The sequence below is a fragment of the Ursus americanus genome, chromosome 23 (genome assembly GCF_024610735.1).
Source record: "Ursus americanus isolate L20-20 chromosome 23, mUrsAme1.1.p, whole genome shotgun sequence".
In the NCBI taxonomy this organism is placed as follows: Eukaryota; Metazoa; Chordata; class Mammalia; order Carnivora; family Ursidae; genus Ursus; species Ursus americanus.
Window position 1 is genome coordinate 8,543,639 of NC_142149.1, and position 15,540 is coordinate 8,559,178.

Consider the following 15,540-nt stretch of genomic DNA (forward strand, 5'->3'; position numbering starts at 1 on the left):
AATTTGAGTTTTAGAGACGCTGATGCTTGTCAGACACCTAAATGGAGATGTTCACCAGATGGTCAGATGGAGTCCTGGAACTCTACAGAGATACAATGACTGGAGAAGTAGATTTGAGAGTTATGGACCAAGAGCATATGGGTGACAGTTGCAGAGGAGGGTGTGGCTACACATTCCTAGCAAGAGTCCATACAAGCAGAGTCTCAAACTAGCTGTCCATACTCATGGTGTGAAGACAGGCATTTTAAAGTATTAAAAGGCAATGAGAGATGGCACTATCATTTTTAGTTGCAACATAAGCATCCAGCCAGGCACCTCTCTTTTACATCTGGTTTGCTCCATTTATTTATTTATTTATTTATTTATTTATTTATTTATTTATTATTTTTAAACTTTGGGTCTAGTTGACACATAATGTCACATTAATTTCTGGTGTACAACATAGTGATTCAACCTTTCTATACATTATGCTGTGCTCACTACCAAGAGTAGCCATCGTCTGTCACGATAGAATGCTATTATAGTACCATTGGCTGTATTCCCTACACTGTGCCTTTTATTTCCATGACTTATTCATCCCATAACTGGAAGCCTGTATCTCCCACTCCCATATATATATATATATATATATATATATATACATATATATATATAGAGAGAGAGAGAGAGAGAGATGTGTATCTAATGCCATACACAAAAATAAACACAAAATGGATTAAAGACCTAACTATGAGACCTAAAACCATAAAAATCCTAGCAAAGAAAATAGGCAGCAGTTACTCTGACACAGGCTGTAGCAATATTTTTTTCTAGACATGTCTCCTAAGGCAAGGGAAACAAAAGCAAAAATCAATGATTGGGACTACATCAAAATAAAAAGCTTTTGCCCAGTGAAGGAAATATCAACAAAACAAAAAGGCAACCTACTGAATAGGAGAAGATATTTATAAATGGCATATCTGATAAGGGGATAATGTCCAAAATATATAAAGAACTTCTACAACTCAACACCAAATACCACCACCAACAAAAACCAGTCTGATCTAAAAATGGGCTCCATGCATTTAAAAGAAGTACATATCCTCTGCAGGCACTCTAGTTTAGTGAAAAATAAGGGTAAGAAGCTGGTTGAAAATGAAATCTCAGAGAACATATTTTCAGACTGGCCAAACTGTGGATGACAATCAGGTGTAAAACATAGGCAATTCATATTTCTACATTCTATTCTACTCTATTATTTTATTCTACTATTTTACCCTGTCAAATCGAGCATCACTTGGGTAAGCAACGAAGCTATTTGGTGTGTGCTAGCTACTAGCTGCAGGCTGTGGTCCTACACCTGCTGTATACCTCAGAGGAGTATTGGTTCTTAACGCTTGTGGGCTGAGAGTTCGGGACTGATTCCAAGTATCTCTCTTGTCTTTTAAAACTTGAGCCAAGTTGCTCGACTTCTATGAAGGCTTCCTTTATTTATCTTCAGCGTTTCATGTCTCTGGAGTACTGATCATGTTTGCATCACCATATGGCTCTCCTTCCTTGTATGTGTACAAATGATCAAAATCCTCTCCACTTGGGTAATTTTGATTTTGAGATTATAAAAAAAATGCAGATTATTAAAGAAGAAAGTTCTGTTTGGCATTATCATCTTGTTATGTCTTCCTGCTGATACAGTGGGAATTTCCTCTAAACTAAACAATAAAGCCACTCTGTGACTCCACTAACTTGGAAGGACCTGGAAGGCAATCTGGTTTCTCCATCAGTCCTCTGATTGATTTCTTTCTGCAACTCATTCCATCTAAGGAACATGTTTGTCATCCATTAAATTGATGTAACACAGCAAATTAAATCAAGCTTTCCTGTCTTAAAACTTGCCTACAATTCTGTGACGGCGATAGTTTTGGTTGCCATGTACTTTCCTAAAGACCGAATGTCATGTAAAAGTATATCGAGAAAGTAGGGTGTCAGCAAATAAGCAACCCTTAATAAAGGATATATTAAGAACAACTATTTCCAACAGTGTTATGAACTGGAAAGATGGATTCATCAATTTTAAAAAGCGAGAGAAATAATGTAAGCATATTGCCATTGGGGGCGCAGACTCTGGTTGATTGCTGATAGAACAGTTCTAGGGTCCCTTTATTGACATCCATAACATCTTTCTGCAAGAAGCACTTTTTAGAGCAGGCAGAGGGAGTAGTCTGGAGGCAGTCCTGAGCTTTCCACTGGGAACTCTGTTGTTATTGATTCTGGCCTGTAGGCAAATTCCAGTGGTATCTCAGGGTCCCCAAATCTGAGAACTGGATTCCTATAGGGACTCTAACTGCCTTTGGCTATGACACACCCTTTGGCAGAAACTCTCAGCAGTTGTCAGTTTCAGTTTCAGTGTGGAAATAAATGATTTATCATCCCCTGAAAATTGGTGGCAGCAAGCAAGACGGGTGGGACAACTCCCTGCAACTTTAGGGATCTAGAGGGGGCTTGGAGGGTGAGGAAGTTTGCCTTTACCTCACTTAAAAATTTTTTTCAGTTATTATTTTTTAATGTTTCCCTTTGAATCATGGCTTTTTTTGGGTAGAAGACAGACAGAAATAGATGAAATATTAAAGTATTGTAGGAAAGTGTACAAGGCAAAATTTTTTTTGCACATAATAGATGATCACTGTTCATTGTTTGTAATGTGGGGATTTGAATGTGGGTGCAGGATAACCTGTATAAGTCAAAGAATATTCTTCTCTCTGAAAATGGATACCTTATCTGAAACAGCTCCACGTAGTTAAAGCTTGTCTACGTAGAAATGTTTTCTCTTAGTTGTGAATCACAAGACACTCTATGTCATGGGGGCTCCATCTGTAAAGTCAATGGACAAAAAGTTCAGGAAAGAAATACCATCAAACGCTTTACTGATCACTGCACAACAGAAACAGCCAGTGGAAAGGCCATATTGGATTAAAAGAGGCTGGTTCTGTGGGGTTTTTTAGTGACTTCTATGAATTACAGAAAGCCATTTCAGGAATTTAAACATTAAACAGTATTAAGAGGAAGGATCAAGTTCTCTTTATCTTTGAGAGGGGCTATTGAGAGGTCTCAGTGAGAAGTGTCAAATGACGAATAGCTAGTTTGTCAACTGTAGAGTCAAACGGTTTTAATATCATTGAAACCAGGGTTATAGAATCTTAGAACCAGAAGAGAAATTAGAGCCTACAGTTATTGTTTTATATGTTATAGCTTCTTGGAGGAATTATGGGTGAGGTAAGAAAATGAGGATTTTACCCATAAGCTGAAGTAGATCTTTCTCATTCCACTTTCCTAGGATGCTTCTGTACTTTCTAATGAGGCTCAAAGAGCAAGGAGTCTATAATAACATAGAAAATAAGTTTAGCTATGTTCTTTTAAATGGCCCCAAATTAATTTAGTATGAATCTACCTTTCTCCAGGAGAGGAAGGAAAACAACTAACAGACTGAGGATCATCCTGAAATACACGAGTGTCCCATGAGTCTTCCTGTTTTCCTTTTCAGGCCCCTCAACCTACTGTCCCTTTGGAATGAGTCTTGCAGGATGCAGGGTCCCACATCTGGGGGCTTCCCATTCTCAACTGATGAGGTTTTCCAACTTGGTCCAGGCTGCTGGCAAAAGTTACCGTTTTTTCTCTACTCTTGATGAAGGAGACAGAAGTCTCCCAGAAGAGGGACACACACCTATAGAAATCAAAGAGCTGATGGATGATAATGGAGGGTCTTCATGTTATCCTCCAACACCAATATTTATAGAGTCAGGACAATAGTACCATTTATCTTGTTTTTGTAAAGAATCCAAAAATATATTGCTTCCTTTGAAGTAAGGTTGGAAAAGACTCTGCCTGGGGTCCACCCATTCCATTTTTACTCTGTTATTTTGAAAGATCTGTAAGTACAGGCTTTGCACACACACACATACACACACACACACACACACACACACACACCTACTGTCACCAGTGTCCAATGTGTCCATCCATGTCATATATATGTATGATATACATATGGCTTTGCTCCCAGTTTCACAGGTAGGCTCTGTCTTCTTTAATCCTTAAAGTGAATCTTCCTTGGATGTTCACTTGTTAGAAAAACTTTCAGGATTATATTCAATGATAATAAACTGGTACACGGGAGGATGTTGACAACACCAACTGGATGATGTGAGGTTCATGTGTTTTTCTGGAGGCTGGATATGAGTTTGGAAAGAACTGGTCTTTGCACTATTATCCCTACCAGAGAAGGGGCTTGGATTCTGAGCTTGGCTATAATCACTAGCTTCAAAGGACTGCATAATTGTCCTGGGACACTGGTGACTCCACTGTGTGATTATATTTGGGACAAGCTTACACAGCACCTGTTCAGAAAGCTGGCTCTCCTGGGTGTGATGCTTGGGAAGCACCTTGCAGCCTCAGTGTAAGGCCTTCCCTAACTTCCGTAAGTATCTGGAATGTGATAGTGTCAGGCCTCATCCAAGAAGCCTTCTTGGACCAGGGGGATAGCTGAGTAGATCTTCAAGGAATTGCTTAGAAGGTGGTTTTATAGAAGACAGATTGTCCTTGGCAGATATAGCTATATATCTCCCCATTTTCTCTATTGGGGGAGACAATGGAGGACACTAAATATGTCCTATCATTCCTGCCACTTCACAGTCCTATTTATGAGAGTTTGGGTCAGAAGAGGCTTGGCCAAGAAGACACCTCATGGGTGGAGTGATACTCACCTAACCACACCTCTGGTATGCTGTGACACCCCAAGGAGCATGTGTGGCAGGCGGGGACACCACACCCTGAGTCAGCTTCCCTCCCTGCTGTGAGAAAATAAAAAAGAGCCTCTAGAAATCATTCCTGCTTTCCCAGAGGTCTACCACTACCATCTTGGGATATAATGACGAGGGAGAGGACTGGCATGTGGGAATGTTTTCCTGGGGAGTTGGAAACCTATTCTCCTCAGATACTTATCTGGAAATAACTCAAGTAGTTAATATCCCCTGGGACCTTGAACAGGTTGGTATGTGTGACTTGGGCAATAAAGTGCTGGTTGCTTTCTTGAGGATCCCATTAATTGCTCTGTAAATGAGATATGTTTCCAAAAGATTCATTTCCTCTCTCTCTCTCTCTCTCTCTCTTTCTCTCTTTGATTTTCTTTTCAGATGCGAGTTGAGATAATCTGACAGAAGGACACTCCTTTTACTTTCTACCTTCTGGAGAATCAAATACAGCTAAGAGGTAACATTTGCAAGGCACTTATATGCTAGAGACATTGGTTAGCACTTTAGAAACAATATTTTTTTAATCCCTTTTATAAGGCAAGTGCTGCAATTTTCTCCATTTGACAGATGAGGAAATCAATACTCAGAGATATTCAGAGAGTTCCTTATGATCACTCGGTTAATAAGATGCTGTATTTGTCAAAATAATCTAGGTTATGCCATGGTGGCCAAAAATCCTCAAATTCCACCAAATAGTCCTCAAATTTCATGGCTTAAACCAACAAAAGTTTATTTCTCATGTACACTACAGGCCCACATAATTAAAGACCTAGACTGAGGGAGGCTTCACCATTTTGAAACTTGAAAAGATGAACCAACATGGCTGACTAACAGAAGTAACGATGTCAAAGGCAGATTTTGAGCTTTTAACCACAGTGTAATACTTCCCTTCAGGAGAGTGACTTAATGCAGGATAAGTGGACCAAAGTGGCTATGTAGTGCTTCCTTACTCATTCTCCCTCATCCAACTTAAGCTTACAGTGTCTGTTACTGGATCCCAAAGAGGCACAGTTAGGACCTCCGCTCCGTGGTCCCTCTGGCCTCTGCTGAACTCCTGCATTGTTCCAGACCAATACTCAATGCCCTGTGGCCCCTGGTTCACCTCCGGGATTCATGTGATCAGCACCCACACAGCTGGGAATCACTGAGTCACAGGTTGAGTCGCTGCTTGCATCTTTTGTGCCTGGAAATGAGATTTGTAGGGCAGAGTGTATCTGCCTCCCACACTTCTGGCAGGCTTCCGTGGCTCTGCATTCCTGCTGCAAAGCTCTATGGAGTGTATCTTTGACATCTCAACAAAAAGCATTTAACAAATGTCACCATCCATAACTGACAGGGCACAGTAATCTTAGATGTGGAAGTCTCAGATGTGAACATCTTGGCAGGAACCTCCACCATATTGCTGGATATGGTGTTTGGAGAATAAGTTCATTAGTCTCTCCCTTTACAACTCACTGACTTATGGATTCATTCACTTTTGAACTTATCCTCCAGGTAAAATACAGTTTCAGTCGGCCCAGAAGTGAACAGTGAGAGAGTCAAGAAGAATCCAACATAGAAACTGTTTGAAAACACTGCTTTTGGATGGAACGCTCTTCTTTCTAAAACAAGTGGAGAGTAAGGGAAAAAAAATTAACATCATACCTATGGGAGACAAATAGTCAACACAAAGAAAAACAGAACCGTGTCCTGAGAACTAAAAGAAAAGCACACCTCTGAAAATTACTTCTATAGGAGGTAGTAAAATTAAAAAGAAACAAACAAATAAAACCAGCTCTTTGTTTCTCAATCTTTCCATTTTAACCTGTTCTCTCCTCCTGGTTTTCTCTTTTGTTTCACACAGTTCAAGTCATGTTTGCATCCTTGGAGTAGAACCAAGTCAAGAGGATATTGAAGGGAAACAACTGCAAAGAAATAGAACTCGTAATGTCAGAAATGTCTGTCTGAGAGACAGTAACTCATTGACCTGACAAGTGAAATCAACAAACTTAAGACCAAACTTAAGAAACTGCAAGAATGTAGTAAGAAAGGATAAGGAGAGAGAAAAACCTAAAAGGAAAATGACCAATATGGAAAAGAGAGAACAAAGACTCAATAAAAAAATTCTGGATATTTTTTATAGAAGGAAATAAGAGGCAGCGCCTGGGTGGCACAGCAGTTAAGCGTCTGCCATCGGCTCAGGGCGTGATCCCGGCGTTATGGGATCAAGCCCCACATCAGGCTCCTCCGCTATGAGCTTGCTTCTTCCTCTCCCACTCCCCCTGTTTGTGTTCCCTCTCTCTCTTTTTTTTAAGATTTTATTTATTTATTTGACACACACAGAGAGAGAGAGACAGCCAGTGAGAGAGGGAACACAAGCAGGGGGAGTAGAAGAGGAAGAAGCAGACTCCCAGCAGAGCAGGGAGCCTGATGCGGGGCTCGATCCCAGAACCCTGGGATCACGCCCTGAACGAAGGCAGATGCTTAACGTTTGAGCCACCCAGGCGCCCCTGTGTTCCCTCTCTTGCTGGCTGTCTCTATCTCTGTCGAATAAATAAATAAAATCTTTAAAAAAAAAAAAAGAAGGAAATAAGAGATCCATTCATTAATGCTTATCAGTATAAAATTCACACATGAAAACATTATGCTCCCTGCACATCAATTCCCTAGTTAGTAAACTTCCAAATTCTCAATCCAAATAAATTAAGAATTTTTTTCAGGACAATTATGATAAAACACTAAAAAAATTTACTTAAAAAAATCCAAAGTAAGATTTGGATAGATATTGCTGGTCAGAAGATTGGATGGTCCAGGGGCGCCTGGGTGGCACAGCGGTTAAGCGTCTGCCTTTGGCTCAGGGCGTGATCCCGGCGTTCTGGGATCGAGCCCCACATCAGGCTCCTCCACGGGGAGCCTGCTTCTTCCTCTCCCACTCCCCCTGCTTGTGTTCCCTCTCTCGCTGGCTGTCTCTCTCTCTGTGTCAAATAAATAAATAAAATCTTTAAAAAAAGAAAAAAGAAGATTGCATGGTCCAAAGATATGCATTCTTCCTATATTATACTATAATTTAAATAATTTTAATAAAAATCCTAATAGTACAGGCTAAAGGGATGCCTGAAAAAGTGAATCTAACATTTATCTGGAAGCAGAAACGGTGCAAGTAGCCAGGACATTTTTTAGTGTTATTATAATAGATTGTAATCAAAACAGCATGGTGGTAGAACTGATAGGCAGAGAATGAAGGGAAGATGCCCCGGCATAATTTAATGATTCTTTCTCTGCTAATTTTGAATGCCAAATTTAATCATAAACTCACCCTTCCATATATACTGAAGTCTATTTTTGGAAAAAGTGGTTAACCATTTGAAATAAAGTTGGCATCATTTCTCAAAGCATATGCCACAATACAGAGACCAAAAGGACTAAATAGTTAAATGCACAAAAAGAAGCCAAAATAAAATGTCGATGGATATATCTCTGATCTTGAGCTTGGTTTAGTTTGTCTACGTATAATGAGATGGGGAAAATTTTATTCACCACAATTCCACTGATGAATGGAACTCATTTGTTTGAGAAAGTTCATGAAGTAGAGAGGGAGGCAGGGTTGAGTGATCAATACTGCTCTGTGGAAGACAATGAGAATTTCCTTGATATTCCAATAAGGAAGAGAGGAGGAAGACAGAAAGAAAGGCAAAAAAAAAAAAAAAAAAGGAAAGAAAGAAAACAAAACAAAAAAGACATCATAATGTGTGTGGAGGGGAAGAGGAAGTCTTGTCTAGAAGAAGCAAGATGTGGAACTGTTACCAACTACCAAATCGGAGTTTGGGCTGGTTTTCAGCAATCTCTACAGGATAGGAAGTGTCTATCGAGTATCTAAGTATAAAAGCAGTGGAGAAAATCTCAAAGAGGAGCAATTGGTGGATTTTCCAACATAAGATTAGAAATTTTTTTACATGGAGGGTCTGCAAACTACAACCCATGGGCCAAATCCAACCACACCCATTAATTTATGTATTATCTATCCCTGTTTTCCGGCAACTGGGCAGCATTGAGTAGCTGTGATAGAGAACATATGGCCCACAAAGTCTAAAATATTTACTGTCTGGCCCTTTATAGAAAAACCTTGCTAATACCAGCTCTGCATAAAAACATCATAATTAAAAAGCAAACAGCAAACGCAGAAACAAAATGAAACATGACACAAATATTCCAAAGCAAAGAAAAATATCCTAATCTGCAAAGGGCCCTTCCAGATTTATTGAACAGCTCCCAGACCACAGTAGGCAAAGGACATGAATAGATAGTTCACTGAAGAAAAATACAAAGGTATCAACACATGAACAAAAGGGAGTTCGGACTCACAAGTGAGCAATCAAAACCAGCAAAATAAATCACAATCATACCTGTCTTTGGAGTAAGGAGGTCACAACTTGGACAACCTCATAGACTACTTCTTGGTTGGGGCTGCTCTTCTAAAGCAGTTTGGCAGCTTATGTTTGAACCTTAAACCACACACACACACAAAAAAAAGTCAAAAAACAAAAAACAAAAAACCCCCCCAAACCGGTTATGCCTTTTGACTGAGAAATTCCACTTCTGAGAGACATTTTGCAGATGCACACATGTAAAGGTGAGCATATTCCCTGACGTAATAGTATCCCTGGTCTATCTCTCATTAGCTGGGATGGCTATGTATGAGCCACCAAACCTCACTAAGCTTCCATTTCACTGGGGGTGAAATATGAATTTAAAAATAGTACCCAATCATAGGGCTGTGGTGAAGGTCCAGTGTAACGGTCCATGGACATTTTGATGAAGACATAAAATACATGTCAATAGTAGTAACCGTATCAAATCCCAACAATTTTTAAAAAAGGAAATAATGAAAACAATTAATAAAATAAAAATGGGAGCATCTGGGTGGCTCAGTCGGTTAGGTGTTCACCTCTTGACTTTGTCTCAGGTCATGACTTTGGGGTTGTGGGATCGAGCTCCGAGTTGGGCTCTGTGCTCAGCAAGGAGTCTGCTTGGGATACTCTCTCTCCTTCTCCCTCTGCCCCTCCCTGCCATGCTCTTTTTCTCATTCTCAAATAAATAAATAAATCTTGTAAAAAAATAAGATAAAAATAAAAATGAAATAATGAGGAAATAGTCAAATAAATACAGTATGTCCTTATAAGGCAATATTATGAGCCATTAAATTAATGAGTTTAAGTCATACTGATGATATAGAAAAAAAGCCACAGTGAAAACAAATCGGAGTACAAAATTGAATGTGCAATATTATTCCAATGATGGATAGAAAATCCATAAATGCGTGGATAGGCACATAAAAGGACTAGAAATAAATACATCACATGTTAAGAATAATCCCTGACTGGCAGGAATAAGGTTGACTTTATTACTTACTGTTTTTTTTCTTTTAAATCATTCTAAATATTATCTTTCAGAACCAACCAACAAGTAAACATTTTTCTAATAGAAATTAGAATAGGTAGGGAATGACTATAAGAAGGCAGGGAAGGAAAAATGACCAACATATGTTGACTCTTCTAACTTGGAAAGAATTGGTGGGAGAAGCAAGGTCAGGCTCCCATGAGTGGAAATCAGTCTCCTGTCTAATGTCGGGCCAGTCTCCTGTGTGTTAGGGCTCACGAGATGTGGAAACTATGGGGGGTGGGGGAGTCTGTGTTGATCATAATTCATGTCACAAACTTCTCATCCTCTATTTCAGAAACCAGGGGTCCCCAGACTACTCCCTTCCATCTCCCCCAGACTGTTATCATTCCTCCAGGCTCCTGCCACGCACATTTGCCTATCTCCTCCCACTCCTTCACCCAAGTGCACCTTGAGCCCGGCAGTTCCCCCCTCCAGCTCACCACCCTCATCTCTTCCATCATTAGGACACTTTCTCCGATCTTAGCCTTCCCAGGGCTGATTAACTGGGAATGGGGCTCTGGTCTACTGAACAGCCACATGCTCCCCCTACGGACTCCCCCTGAAATGTGATTATAAATTATTTTACTTTACCTCTAGGATTGCATGGACTCTTTTGGAATTTAATAGCTCAGTTCACATCACTGAAATCTTTTTTTTTTTTTAAAGATTTTATTTATTTATTCGACAGGATAGAGACAGCCAGCGAGAGAGGGAACACAAGCAGGGGGAGTGGGAGAGGAAGAAGCAGGCTCATAGCAGAAGAGCCTGATGTGGGGCTCGATCCCATAATGCCGGGATCACGCCCTGAGCCGAAGGCAGACGCTTAACTGCTGTGCCACCCAGGCGCCCCCACATCACTGAAATCTGATCATAAAATTCCTCAAATTAAAAAGATCTCCTCACTCTGGTCTACAAGGCTTTTGTGACCTGGCCCTTGCTAAACTCTCTGGACTTCCGGCCTTTCAAACACCCCAGGCCTATGCACATTTATGCCTTCTGCTTAGAATGCTTAGAACAGCTGTTTTCTTCCCTCTGATCTTTACATGGCACCTCCTTAGCAGGACTTCCCTGGTCCCCCTATCCTAGACAAGTAGCTCCCCAATCACCCACATTTTCTTCCCCAAAGCACTCCTCACAGTATTATTATTATTATTATTATTATTATTATTATTATTATTATTACGTTCATGTTTATTTCCTGTCACCTCCTGGTGGAATGTGAACTCTTTGACAGAGAGGCTCTTTAGTCCTATGCCCAAGGACCCAGCCCAATGTAGCACTCAATAAATGTTCACTGACTGACTAATAGAGATTAGTTCTGATGACTTCAGTTTACCCAGTGAAGTACTTTCACATAGAAGAGTAACAGCTAGCCTTGAAAAAGAAAACACACTTAGTAATACACCCATACTATTTTTCTAGTTACTGCTGTATTGCCATTCATGGGTTGGGATAAACAGGCATCACCATAACATTGAAAATGGGAGAAATGGGGAATAGACAGTCCTAAGAGCTTGTATAGACCAGAGAGATCATTGGATCCTGCCCTTGCCATTTCAGGGGAGAAACTGAGAAAGCCCCACAGATGGTTGAACAGAGCCAAACCATGAACCAAATCACAGCTTATCTTGCCGGAAGAACCCACACCAGTTTCAGAGCCTTCGAGAAGTCCTCCCATCCACGGATGCTTTCCCACCTCTGGTGGATCTGGAAGAGTTCAGAGAATACATCATCTGTTGGGCTAAAAGAAGCCTATGGAGGCTTCTCTTCCTGTTCTGGGGATGTAGGCACCAATAAGAGTCACTTCTATCCCAGTAAGAAGGTGTACTGGACAAGTGAACACAATGGAAGGAAATGCCTATCAAGGCCTGACCCAGGGATTTGGCTTTCTTCCCTCTAGAAATTGGTTTCATCTAAGCCAAGAAACAAGTTATCAGATGGGAATGGCATTCCATCATCTCGGCCTTGGGTCACCAGAAGCCTAGAGGTGAAAGCCTTTGGGACATACTTCCCTGATTAAACCATCATGGCATCCTTCTGACACACAAGTGTGGAGGGAAGGAATGCGTTATGGGGACTCCGTGAACTAATCTTTTTACAGCATGACATTGGATGTGAGGATGTGAATGCCTGAACACTAACAGCACATCAGGAAAAAAAAAATCTTCAATAAAGAGCTTCCCAAATGCCATCCGTGTGAGATGGAGGGAAGAGTCTAAAGGAACTGCAAAGCACTGCATTATTTGTAAGCAGAAGAGAGGACACAGTTCATGTCACTGCTGCTGGGGACAGAAACAAAGCTAGTGGCCTGGAGGAGGGCAGAAGGCAATAGGGGCCAAGGGACACTGTGACATTGGAATCTCCCGATGTAGATTTTTAAGAACATGGTCATTTCTGTCATCTTGGGAATTACGTAATTATAGTCAAAAATTATATTTTTGAAGGCTTCAGAAGCCTAGACCCGAGTTGGGGGATCGGTGCCAATATGGATAATACAGCTTAATCTGAACGAATCATGAAGGGGTGAGGCAAGGAAATTAATATTTATTGATTGTCTAGGATGTGCTGGTCATTTTTCAATCATTGACCCATTAATCTTCCAAAGCTTACCATGAGCTCATTATTATTATGATTTCCCTTTCAAAGGAGAAGGAGAGAACCCAGGGAGGAGCCTAAGGGAGAGGTGGAAAGCAGATCAGGGCTTTTCTTATGTCCTGCTGAGAACAAGGACAACCCCCACTGTCAGATACTAAGCACTACAATTATGTTATGGAATTGGGTATTTTCTTTCTTTCTTTCTTTCTTTTTTTAATTTTTTTTTAAAAGATTTTATTTATTTAATTGACAGAGAGACAGCCAAGGAGAGAGGGAACACAAGCAGGGGGAGTGGAAGAGGGAGTCAGCAGAGGAGCCTGATGCAGGGCGCTATCCCAGAACGCCGGGATCACGCCCTGAGCCGAAGGCAGATGCTTAATGACTGCGCCACCCAGGCGCCCCTGGAATTGGGTATTTTCTTAACAGGAAAAAGTAAGGAAGGAGGCCTCCTCTGTTTGGAAAGCCATAGTTCTGACTCATGCTCGGCTTCCACAGCCTTCCAACCTGGAGCACTCTGCACCCTCATGCCCACCTCTGCTGGGCCTTTTCCCCCGTGAGTTTCACAGGCTGGGCCATGATCACCCGTAGCCTCTCCTCAACTGTCCAGAGCCTCATCACACCAGGATGACCTCTGCCCACAGGCAGGTGGAAAAGTCTCCGCACGAGTGTGTGCAGGCCCAACCAAACTTTCCTGTTTGATGTTTGTGGTCCTGACCTCCTTGGGGAGCCCTGGGCTTTGTGGTTTCTTTTACTAGTGGTGACTTGCTGGAGCTGCAGTTTGCCAATACACGGGAGCCACGAAGTCCCTTGTGCTGCCCAGCGGGGCCCTGTACCCTGGCACCAGCCTCAGAGGGGAAGCACTGTTCCAAAAGATACAGGGAAGCAGAGAGGGTCCAGATTCACTGAGGCTGGTGTGACCATGGCAAAAGGAGATCCTTGAAGTGGCCTGAGGGAATTAGCGAGGCAGAGAAATCCGAGAAGCCCTCCCGGCCATCTTTGTTTGGTGATTCGCGTGCACCGTGCAATAACCCACAAATGTGCTCAGGATTCGACCAATGGGAACGTAACCAGAGTGATCCAGACTGAAGGTTACCCACGTGAACTGGTTTTGTATGACTGCTCTTTGTAATACTGCTGTTACCCATATTCACAAATGTAATGGCTTAACACAAATTGATTATCTTTCAGTTCCAGAGTGTAAAGTGGGTCTCACGGGGCTAAAAGCCAGGTGTCAGCAGGCCCGGGTTCCTTCTGGAGGCTCTGGGGGAGAGCCCATTTCCGTGCCCCTTCTAGCTTAGAGGTAACCTTTGTTCCTTGGATTGTGGGCCCTTCTCCATCTTCAAAGCCAGCAACAGTGGGCTTCTGCCTTCTCATGCTGCCATCGCTCAGACTTTAAATCCAGGTAACATTAAGGTATGGATCAACTAGAATGCTCTCGTTGGTTTTCTCTCTCCCTATTAGGGATTACATGTCTGTGTGTCCCCCCCCACCCCCCCAATTCCTGTTGAAATCCTAACCCCTAATATGATGGCATTAGGAGACAGGGCTTTGGGGAGGTAGTTAGATTAGTGCCCTCATAAGAAGAGCCAGGAGAGAGCTCGCTTCCTCTCTTTCTTTTCCACCGAGTGAGGATACAGTAAGACAAGCATCTGTGAACAAGGAAGCAGGCTCTCACCAGACACTGTGTCCGTCGGCACCTGGATCTCGGACTTAACAGCCTTGAGAACGGTGCGAAGTCACTCAGTCTACGGTAATGTGGTATAGTAGTCCAAGTTAAGACATGATCCAAGGTATTAATTAAGAAAAAAGGAAGAAAAGTAAACATTCCTTGTCAGAGCTATATTCTACCCCCTCTGGTGTGACTGCTGGAGGCCTTGAGAGTAACTAAGTCCGGGATCAGGTTCTCTTTCTGCCAATAACTAAATATTCGACCATAAGAAGTCAAGTCACTTAACTACAGGCCACAGTTTGTTCATCTTTGTAATGGGCACAAGTCCCCTGTCTCAGTACCCTCCAGGACTATTGTAAGAATGAATGAGATAAAGAAAAAGGACTTTGAAAAGGATGTTGTTATTTAACTGAGCAGTTTTGTGACCTCACCAAGACAGAAGAGAGGTCCATACTTGCTCCCACCCACTGCACAACACCCACTCCCCCTTTCACCTCCACTTACTCCTATACCAAGGGCATGGATGGCTCTCTTGTTACAGGTGTTTCAATTAATTAATCATTATTATTTTGCCTTATAAATTTGACTTGACTCACCTATTTAATAGACAACAATGTCTCATAAGAAGGAGGCACCATTTGGATTATAGTGGTCATTCGATGGATATTTAAGGAATAAGAAATGAGCAAAAGAGAGCGCAAAGGGGAGAAGGAGGAATAAGGGTGTGTGGCAAGTGGTAGAGTCCCTCCTCTCTATCCTTGGGTAGAGGAAGCTCTATTTCCACTCTTTTTGGGAGATTTCTTTAAGTTTACCTTCCATCCAGGCCCTTCCTATCCGAAAGAAGGGGACAGTCTCGAGGAAACCATTTGCACCTTCAAACATAGGCCATGAGGGTCAGAGAGCCATCCTCATGCCCAGTCTCAGGTGATACAGAGGAAAACCTGGCATCCCTATACCCATTGCTCCCAAGACAGCTTTGTTAAAAGAGCCTTGGTTTCTAGGGAACTTGTCAATCAATGAAGCACCAAGTAATCTCAAAGCTCCTTTGCTGAAGGCATCTAGCACATAAAAGGT